Below are 7300 nucleotides of genomic sequence, written 5' to 3'. Positions count from 1 at the left end.
CCAGGCGATGGTGGTCGACTGGGCCAATGGGATCGAGGCCCTGTGGCATGACGAGAGCCACCTGAACAGGTATCTTCTCTACCACAAGCCCACCAAGGTCTGTCCCCAGAGTACCTGTGGGACCTGCAGCTGCTGGGCTGGCCCGGGGTCATGAAGAAGCTGAGGTTTGTGGCCGTGCGCAAGAATCACCGGGACATCCGCGACTCGTAAGGGGCTGACCCCGACTCTGTCAGGTGGTGCCTCGCCGAGCGGAGCCGTCAGAGCAGATTCCGACCTCTGTCCCCTCGAGGGAGTCTCTGGAGCCCGGCACTGCCCACATGGCCACGTTCAGAGCCCCCAGCGCCCCCGCTCTCAGGAGGTCTGCCTGGGGGCCCAAGTTCCTCTCTTTGTGGTCGGTGTGTTTGGATCCCTTCTGGGTCATTTGTAGCTGTGAAGGGGTCCAACGTGTATGTCGGATGTTTTCGGTGTCAATGCTGAGCAAACATTTAATTTTTTTTCAGATTTATTTATTTATTTAACAGAGCACAAGCAGTGGAACGGGAGAGGAAGAAGCATGCTCCCCCTGAGTCGAGAGCCCGATTTGGGGCTCGATCCCAGGACCCTGGGTTCATGACCTCAGTGGAAGGCAGACGCTTCACCGACCCAGCTACCCAGGCGCCCCCAGCCTTGCTTTTAAATGGCTCTTTCTGTGCTGGTGTTTGTGAAATCTGGGCGCTCGCTCGTCTGGATGTCTGTCCTGTTGGGATCCCTCAGTGCCCACCGGTGGGTTTGCGCTTGTGCCCTCATCAGCCTGCACTGCGTCTCAGCAAGCATTTACTGAGTGCCTACTGTGAGCTCCGTCTCCCAACAAGGGACAGAGCATGAGAGTGAGAACTAAGATGCAGGATCCCTGTTTCTGGGCCCTCCTGGGACACGTGATGGCCCCGTCCTCCAACTCACTACTTTCTTTGTTGTTGTAAGGAAATAGACATCCGACTGCTACAGGTAAGCACGTTGAACTGTAGAATTCAGTGGCAGTCAGTACATTCAGTGTTCTGCACCCGCCAGCTGCATCCATCACTATAACTTTTTCATCATCCCAAACCGAACCTCTCCCCACAAGACACTAACCCCCCATTCCCCCTCCCCAGCCCTGGGACCCACCAACTCCTTCCACCTCTAAGAGTTGGAGCGCTCTCGGTCCTGCAAGTGGGGTCCTCCAGTACCGGTCCATTAGGGACTGGCTTCTTTCACGTAGCACAATGGCCTCAACGTTTGGCCCCATTAGCCTGGACCTGACCCACTTTACCCCAAAAAGAGTGGCTCAGCCCACCCTCCCATGTCTAAGCCGAGCCTCCTCAGTCCCCTCTGCTCCTCTCCCCTTCATCCTCAGCCTGAACGGTCCCCAGGCACTGCCCTAGGGCCTCATTGATCCTAGGCCATCGGCAGCTTTAAAGACCTGTTCAATCCAGATGCCGACCCCCCCCCCCCCGGGGCCTCAGGCCTCACCGATCCCATCTGTCCACGTCAGGTACCTGCTCTTCCCACTGGCTGGTCCCCTACTCCTCCCACAGGTGTCCCCATCTCAGGAGAGGGAAACACCAAGTCCAGACTTTTGGAGTCCTCTGTGACTTGGTGCTTGCCACCCACTCTCCCAGTAGTGAGGTGGCTCTTGGAGGGCATTCACTGTCCAAAACATTTAAAGGCATATTGAGTCTCTGCTGCCTAGGCCTATAGAGAACAGTTGGGGCAAGTAGAAACCAAGCAGAATCACTGGAATCAAGGCCGAGTTTTGAGGAGCTTTAGGGAAGACGGGCCTGGAAGCTCTGATCAATCCCGAGCCCTAGGGACGCTGCATGCAGCCAGCATGCACTGGCTGGGTGCATGCTCGGGGCCCACCTGAGAAGGTCCTAGGCTCTCCCCTCGGGTGATTGTCAGACCCTGCAAATAGGAAGTGAAGGCCAAAGCAGAGTCCTAACCTGGCCTGGCTGGTGCCGAAGGTGGATCCTGACACACACCCAGAGCCCTGCTCCCTGTCTCCAAAGCTGGAAGTTGCTTTCTTCAGTGGGTGGTTTCCAGATGTTTAAGGAAATCTTGCCCAATCGACAGTAGACCATTATATTCACAGAAGAGACACTTCCGGGGCCACACACGACAAGGAAGACAGATTTGACAAAGTCAGTTCAGAGGAGCCCCCGAGCCCACACAACTGCCGTGAGAGGAACAACAGGGACCCCTGGGGGGGGAAGAACTGTACCTGACTTGCTACATTGCATATCCACAGATTCCCGGATCCAAAGGCAGAGAGACGAGTGGGGTGACACAGGAAAGTATGTATCTCAGCGGGGCCGGCCCGGGAGGGCGGCGGATTGGCGTGATCTCCAGCTGCTGAAAACACGCCTGGGTTGTTATGTAAGGGAAATCTAGGAGAAGGGTGTGTGCGTTGTGCAGGGGGCAGTAGGTTCATTTCTAGCATTGTCTTGGGGTCAATCACGCTGGGTCTTGCTGGCATCAGGCAGCAGTGAAATCTCGAGGGGTCGTTTTGGTGCCCGCCCGGTCTTTCACTTGAGCTAACAGATGAGCCCAAAGGAAGGACGTCATCAGTTAGGAAGTAGAGTTGAAGGTCAGAGTGGAGGTGGGGAAAGGCCTTTTTCACTTAGAGAGCGGGGGAGCTCGGAGCCTCTGCTACATACCTTGCCCTGCTCATCGCTTCCATCCTCCTGGCCCTGAGTTCTGTCCTTTTAATGAACTGGTCATCTAGTAAGTAACAAGTTTCTCTGAGTTCCATGAGTCACTCGTGAGGATGATTCGACCCCAAGGAGGTTGTGGGGACCTCCAATCTGTGGCCCATAGCTCGGACACACGGGTGACCTCTCTGCCCAGCCAGTGGCTGACCACTAAGTTAACAGCACAGGGATTCAGTGACCACACACAGAGAAGAACACAGACTTGACAAAGGTAGTTCAGAAAAGTCACTGAGCCAAGAGTAGCAACTGCAACGAGCAGCAATCGTGAGGTCTGGCATGGGGAAGGTCTGATGGTCGGGATGCTTCCCATGTAATCTTCATCATCACGCCCTGGACTTGTCACTGGGGCCAGGTCCCCCGGCTCGGGTCAGGGAGCTCCTACATGTTCTCTCCCTGGCTCCCCCAGCCACGCACAGCCCTGTGCTGCTTCCCAGCAGAGGTCTGTTTTAACCAAGGCTAGGAAGATGGGATAGGTTGTCCTGACTTCCCCACCCCACTCCCTACCAGTGCTGCAGGAGAGGAGAAAGTTTTCCTCAACCCTCTCAAGGCCCCTCTCTGGGTCTGGAAATTGACAGACAGGTGAACGACAGAAAAGCAGCAAAGTGCATTGATTTATTGTTGGGAGCCTCACTCACAAGATCATGCACACCAGTAGAGGTGTGTCCCTTTTAGACAAAGGGCCTCAGAAGAGGCAGGAGACAAGGAAGACAACAGGACAGAGCTGCCCAAGGAGGACGAAGTAAGGGTCAGAGGATCACAGAGACCCTTGGGAAAGTTCAGAGGCCATCGAGATGTTGGCTAAAATGCGGTCATTGGGTCAGAAAAGTGGAGTCACACCCCCCAGCGACATTGTATCATTTACTCTTCCTTGCTTCTAGGAATCAGTGCATATGGGCCATTAGAACTCACATTGTGTTAAGTCTAGCATATACTTACTTTTCATCACTTTTCAGGACTAGATTTATCTAGAGGATGTGCTGAGCGTGGGTGTCTCCATTCTTTTCTTTGTGCAACTGGCCTCTGTTTTCGGGAGCAGATTGCTGGTGCTCATCACCTCTGTTAGCCCTGAGGACTGCCCCTGTCACCTCTCACAGTAGACCTGAGTGCCATGTGGGCAGGGACCACGTGGGCTGGGGGCGGTCACGGATGTCGTCCCAGTGCTCAGGACAGAACAGGGACCCCAGATCCTCTGCTGAATGAGAGAGGAAGGGGGGAAGGAAATGGGAATGGAGGAGGGAGGGAGGGAGGGAGGAATGGATGGAGTGAGGGAGGGAGGGAAAGCAGGGAAGATGGGTCCATCCATCAGGAGCTCTTTTTTGGGGTGAGGTCCGAGGGCACCACAGCCCAGGCCCTGGTTGGTGGCTCAGGGCCCGTCCAACTGTCCTCCCAGTGCGGACCTTCCTTCTCCTTGGCCCTCTGTCATCCTGGATCCTCTCCACCTCTTCCTGAAAGAACTCTGAATATTCTCAGGAGCAGGGTGGCAGGAGGGGTCTCAGGAGGGGCTACCTGGATCCTGTGCCCCAGACGACAGTGTGACAGTAACTATAGGGCATTCTATCATGAGGACTGGGACCGAGATTCCCATCCATCGCCTTGGGCATTAGCATTGTTCCATTCCCTGCTCTCTCCACCACCGCTGTGCTGAACACTCCTGGAAACACATCTGTGAAACCCGAGCCAGAGTTTCCGGGGGTGAGTCCGAGGACAAGCATGCTAGGTGATGGGTGCACCTTCAGCCTGGGATGGGTGCTGCTCACTGTTCCCCCAGGCAGGGGTGCCCGTCACCCTTCTCTCCAGGGGACCTCCACTTCCTCATGTGCTCTCCAGGGCTCCTGGTCCCCAAACCAGACACCTGCCAGTCTGAGGGTGACCAGCGCTGCCTCCATAGGGTTTCCTTTGTCAGAGACCTTCCCCGTGAGTTCCCACATCTCTGACTCCCCCCGTGCCTGTTCCCCACCTTGGACTTGCATGTGTTTGGTTTCTGTCCCTGTGGAACCCAGTGACTTGGAGCCTGGTTTGGACCAGGGGCATGGGAAACTTTTCTCTGGCCGTGGGTTGTGAGCAATGCTTTTGCCCATTGGGGTGTGTCTTCTAGCTTTCTTCATTTCCCTGGTTTCTCTGTGGGTCACAGGATGAACCAGCCCTTTCCTGTCTGGAGTCAGCCTGAGGTGTCCCAGCAGGAACAGGGGTCTCTGCTCCGAGATTGCGTCCATGTTTACCAAAGGGGGCTCTATGATTACATCTCATCTGTAATCCATCTGGGATTTCCACATCGAATAAGGGAAATTCTATGTCAAATCAACACAGAAAAAAACGAGTCCTCTTTGAAAATAGGGGGACAGACACAAAGGCCGGTACTGTGTGATTCCATGTACAGGAAATCAACAGGTAAAGGAACAGCTTAGAGGGTGCCAGGGGCTGGGTTGGGAGAAAAATGTGCAGGGAGTCCTTCTGGTTCAGGGTGTCCTTTGGGGAAGCAAATGTTCTGCAACAATGTTCTGTGGTGTGGTGTCACAGTGTCGGGAATGTACTTAATGCTCAGGATTTGTTCAATTGAAAATGATTAACTTTATTTAAAATAAATAATAAACAGCATATAGGACATGGAAAGTTTATATAACAGTTAATATGTACCAGAGAGAAAGAACACAGGGGGAGGGGATGAAACAATCGGGCGGGGCATCGGGGTGGGTGATGGAACTAAGCGTCATTGTACAAGGGGCTCTCCCCGCGAGGATGTGGCTCTGGCTGTGGTTCTGGGAGCCCTGCTGGAGCAGGAGGAGGGGCAGGGCCAGGGGCAAGGCCAGATGCAAGAGCAGGGCCGGGGGCAGTAGCAGGGGCAGGAACTGGGTCAGGGGTAAGAACAGGGGCACAAGCAGGGGCAAGGGAAGGGGCGGGACCAAGGAGGAGCTGGGTCAGGACCTGAGTCAGGGGCAAGAACAGGGGCACAGGCAGGGCCAGGGGCAGGGTTAGGGGCAGGTGCAGGGGCAGGAGGTGGGTCAGTGGCAAGAAGAGTAACATAGGCTGTGGCAGGGGAAGGGACAGGACCCAGGGCAGGAGATGGTTCAGGAGCTGGGTCAGGGGCAAGAACAGGAGCACAGGGAGGGCCAGGGGCAGGTGCAGGGGCAGGAGGTGGCTCAGAGGCAGGAACAGGACCACAGGCATGGGCAGGGGCAGAACCCGGGTCAGTGGCAAGAAGAGGAGCAGAAGCAGGGGAAGGGGAGGGGGTGGGTGCAAGGGGAGGGACAGGGTCTGCAGCAATGGCACGTACAGGAACCAGGGCAGTATCTGGGTCCGGGGCAAGGACAGGGGCACTGGCAGGGGTAGGGACAGGTCAGGATCCAGGGCAGGAGCTGGGACAGGGGCAAACCAGAGGCACAGGTAGGGCCACAATTCGGGGAAGGCGCAGGGGCACTGGCTCTGGCAGGAACAGGGGCAGGCTCTCCGGGCACAGGCTCTCCAGCAGGCCCTTCCTGACCCCCGTCAGGCTCTCCGTGGACAGGTGCCGGTCACCTGCTGGCTCCTGGTCTCCTGCTGAAGTCGCTGCAGGCACCACCCTCCCTCCAGAGCTGCCGATGGAGTTGGAGCCGGCTCTAGCTCCTTAGGTGCTGGAGCAGCTGTGAGAGGAGAAAAGCTCACCCCCGTGCATGCTCTCCGTGGGTATTTGCAAGACAGAGCCCGGCCCAGGGCCTCCCAGAGAAGCCGCAGCCAGGAAGGAGTCCTCCCCGGACGTCTCCCCGACTGTAAAACTCCTGCTCACACGTCCCTGTGGAATCCCCTCCCCTCCAGGGTGGATGGCCTGGGTGACCGCGCTCTCAGGAAGAGAATGGGGCAAAATACTGGGAGGTCATTTCCAAGCTGATGGTGAAAAGACTATAACTTCTGGTTCCCTCTCTCCTGTGTTCATTCTCTGTCTCGGTCTCTGTCTCCGTGTCTCTCACCGGAGCAGGATATTCGGGCTCCGGGGGTGATGTGAGAAACCTCAGAAACCTCCTTTGTCCCCATTTCCCTCTCCGGTCCTGGTGCTCGGTTCCCTCCTAAGGCCTCCTCACCCTGACCAGAGCAGTGATTCTGGAACCTCTTCCACATGGGGCCCCTGAGGCTGCAACAAGGAGGGTCTTGACCTTGGTCCCCAGACCAGTGGTCCAGTGCTCTGCCACCAAATCTTTGGAGCTGCGGCTCGCATCGCTGTTGGACCTGGCTCGAGCTCCGGGGCGGGTGCTAGAGCTGAATCCCCCTCCAGCGATGATCTAGATCCGGTTCCGCACTTGGATAAGGCTCTTGAACCCACAAATGGCTTTCCTCCCCTGGCATTTCATGGATGACAAAACTCGGGGCGGTGACGGGACCGGCTACATGGGGGTAATGGCTACAGAGGAATTCAGTCCAAGGATCCTGCATGCCCTTCCCCTCGGGCCCCATACAGGTCGGTCCTGAGCTGCCCGACAGGGGCAAGGGTCTGACCGGCTGCTCCAGGGAACTGATCCCACCTGAGCAGAGACACGTGCCGGGGACCTGAAGTCCTCGTTTGACCTCTGCTCCGGCCAGCCCCACGCGAGCAGGGACCGTGCTTC

The 7300-nt window shown here is 56.6% G+C and overlaps 1 pseudogene; it reads right to left on the bottom strand.

Moving 5' to 3' along the window:
• Positions 1–229: 229 nt before the first annotated feature.
• Positions 230–6478, bottom strand: LOC141372117 (uncharacterized; annotated as a pseudogene).
• Between the last annotated feature and the right edge of the window lie 822 nt (positions 6479–7300).

This window comes from Callorhinus ursinus, unplaced genomic scaffold, assembly GCF_003265705.2.
Source record: "Callorhinus ursinus isolate GAN/ISIS: 27379988/994484 unplaced genomic scaffold, GSC_fseal_2.0 scaffold1155, whole genome shotgun sequence".
NCBI lineage: Eukaryota > Metazoa > Chordata > Mammalia > Carnivora > Otariidae > Callorhinus > Callorhinus ursinus.
This window is presented reverse-complemented; position numbering and strand designations above follow the sequence as displayed.